Below are 3,026 nucleotides of genomic sequence, written 5' to 3'. Positions count from 1 at the left end.
ACATCATAAAACTATTCTTATCCACATATCCATGTCAGTTCTTGCTCTAATTGATAAACAAGTGAGCTACCTGATAGCATTTGAGATGTTACAACCTACAGTTTAAATAACCAAGATATACCAAGAAAGTGAGTGAGTGAGTGAGCGAGCATCTACCTTCAGTCTGTAGTTTCCATCAATGTGTTATAAAGAATTCAGAGCAGCAACACTGTACCTTCTGTGCAGCCTCTGCAACATTGATGGGAAGGCAGCTGCCTTCAGGTTAATGCAAAAGTGCCTGACAAGACAGAAAGATTGACAATGCCCAGATGAGACAATGTATCACTAGAGTACTTGATTATTGACAATCCATTCATGCCAAAATTGTGGAAACCATGCATTTAAAAGCTTTGCATTTCATAGCATTCAACCCCAAGCACAACTGACCTTAGATGTGGTTTGAGTGTAGAATGGAACACGTGAAGAATATCTGCCATCTATCATCAACCCCCTCAGTTGCTCTCCGGTGATGTGATAATGAGGAGCACCTCTAGCTCCACTCCAAGTCAATGGAGCCTGGTAACCGGAACTGGCTGCAACAATAATACAATGCTGTGCTTACAACATTTAAGAGACTGTAACTTGCACAAGCTCTAGGCGTGCACTGTTAAATACCACTGCAATTTAACAACAAATGAAATAGGGCAGTAAAAAATACTGCACAAGGGAAAATGCAATGGGCAGCAAGTGAACGATGTGTGAAACAACTCAAAGGACTATCTGAGCTGTGAGCACCCACCCCCACTGAAATGGTTCCCACCTGGTTGTGCATGCCGACCATGGGTGCGACTCTCCTGCATGAGCTCGGACACTTCAGCTATCAGGCCGTCTGCTGAAGCAACATTTAAGAGCGTACCCCTTTGCCCACTCTAGGCTTCGCTGCATTGTTTCCAGCCTGAAAGAATTCAATGGTGTTAAAGTAGACAAGGCTAGTATTTTTTGTTGTTGTATCTAAACCAGTAATAATTTATCGACCATATCTCATAAGAACGTGAACAAATAGTCGCCTAGGTTGAAGGTTGAGCTTGCTTGCCTTCAGCAGTGGTTTTGCCTCAAAATACCAGCTAGCTAGACTAATCGACTTTAGGTAACAACAAAAAATGAATGTCAAGAATGTGCAGCACTGGAGCCTACTGTACTGACTACTGAGGATAGCAGATGGTTGGGGGTTGAGGCTAACTCGTTTAGCTAGCTACATAACTAGGGGACAGATAGTTGGATATGGACTGTCCAGCCTTAACATGGCAGCTTTCACGGATAAAAACGAAACGCAAATAGCTAGTCTTTATCCAACAGTCTAGACTAGTCAGTGACTGGCTAGCTAGCAATGCAGAAGTATCACAGTAGCAATCCATTGCTAAAATACAAACAAACAAAAGCTATCCGCACAGCGAGTGACCAAGTTAAACCCCTGTTAGCCTAGCTAGCCGGTGAAGATTACGATTAAGTCACAAATAATGATTTAAAAAAAACTGTACCTTTGTCAACATGGACTGAAGGTCGTCGTGTCCAGGGTTATCCGACAGTAAAAGCTGAGTGCAGTCATTTAGTGTCTGCTTACACTATCTTATGAAGTTCCTTCTTGCCATCTTCTCATCCTTCAAACTTCTGTGTGCTGGGCTAAACTTGTTTTGAAATCTTCCGCTTCTACAGTGGGGAGGAGCTGGTACTTGAAAATACAGGGAAGAATCAAATCACACTAGCCCAGATAACTGCAGGAGTAGCTAGGGAAATTGTGGGCAGTGATTTGCATGTGGCGTTTATTTAACGCCTGCAATTGCACGTGTAAATATACAGGCGTTTATTTAACGCCTGCAATTGCACGTGTAAATATAAAGGCGTTTATTTAACGCCTGCAATTGCACGTGTAAATATACAGGCGTTTATTTAACGCCTGCAATTGCACGTGTAAATATACAGGCGTTTATTTAACGCCTGCAAGCGTTAACTAACGCGTACATTCATGTGTAACTTTCGCCTGCACATTTACGGCTGCAGCCGCTTATGAAACAGCTGCAGGCGCTTCCTAAACGGGTGTCCAATCAAAAATACGCGTTTAAATTACGAGTACATTTGACCCTGTCGGCGTTCCATAGTATGGAAGTCGGCGTAATGGACGTCGTCTTTGTATGGAAGTCGGCGTAATGGACGCCGTCTTTGCATGCAAAGTCGGCTCAATTACGCGTGGTTGACACACAGGGGCGTCTTAATACTTGCCCACTTGGCCTTCCATAGGCCTTCCATAATTAGGTGCGTACGACATGGACTGCGGCTGCATGAACCGACCGGCGAGAATAGCCTCTTGCAGTCGGGGAGGGGTTAAAAACGCCTCCTTAAAGTCGGACATTCCTGCTTCTCGTGGTTTGCTGCGTTGACGTCAGTCATGGCCGATCAAGCGCTGTTTGCTTACTTTACTTTATTTATAATTAAACTTACAGTGCGTTCACACTGCAGCGTTTTTTAACGCTCTGCATCGCTTGCCTTCCCACAGTACACCACGCTCGGGGGCGTGTTAGACAAGTTAATACAGAGTTGTAGTTCTCTAAGGTCACTGTTGTAGTCATGGCCAAGCGTGCAGATTTGGGTTCATGTACTCACAATATCGATCAAAATACCACTTTTACACAACATTTATGTAAGTGCAAGATTTTACTAGTGCAAGATTACAGTAGAATACATGTTACGCCACCGGTCACTCAACCAGTCGTTTGTAGGCTGGGCTAGCAGTGGCACAGAACAGTCACGTAATGTGACGAGACTGAATTTAAAAGTAGGCTATAAAAACACACTAGGAACAATGACGACATTGGCAACCATGCACCATGCATTATTAGTTTAATGTAATCTTTAAATTCAGGCTCGTCACATTAGTAACTTTGTTCTGAACAGAACTGGGTGTGCAGACACATACGAAAAGTTTCTCCTCCATCTTGAAATTGTGAAACCTAGAAATGTTTATCATGACCAAAGGTTGCTACGTTACAAGA

General features: G+C 43.4%; 1 long non-coding RNA gene across 1 annotated transcript; it reads right to left on the bottom strand.

The window, feature by feature from the left end:
• Positions 1 to 455: 455 nt before the first annotated feature.
• Positions 456 to 2,133, bottom strand: LOC134018205 (uncharacterized). Its single transcript, XR_009929895.1, has 3 exons — positions 1,518 to 2,133; positions 800 to 934; positions 456 to 572 (listed from the first exon to the last, which is right to left on the bottom strand). It is a non-coding gene; the product is annotated as an uncharacterized LOC134018205 (long non-coding RNA).
• Positions 2,134 to 3,026: the final 893 nt, after the last annotated feature.

The sequence above is a fragment of the Osmerus eperlanus genome, chromosome 4 (genome assembly GCF_963692335.1).
Source record: "Osmerus eperlanus chromosome 4, fOsmEpe2.1, whole genome shotgun sequence".
In the NCBI taxonomy this organism is placed as follows: Eukaryota; Metazoa; Chordata; class Actinopteri; order Osmeriformes; family Osmeridae; genus Osmerus; species Osmerus eperlanus.
Note: the sequence above shows the minus strand (reverse complement) of the source record. Positions and strands in the feature narration are given on the sequence as shown.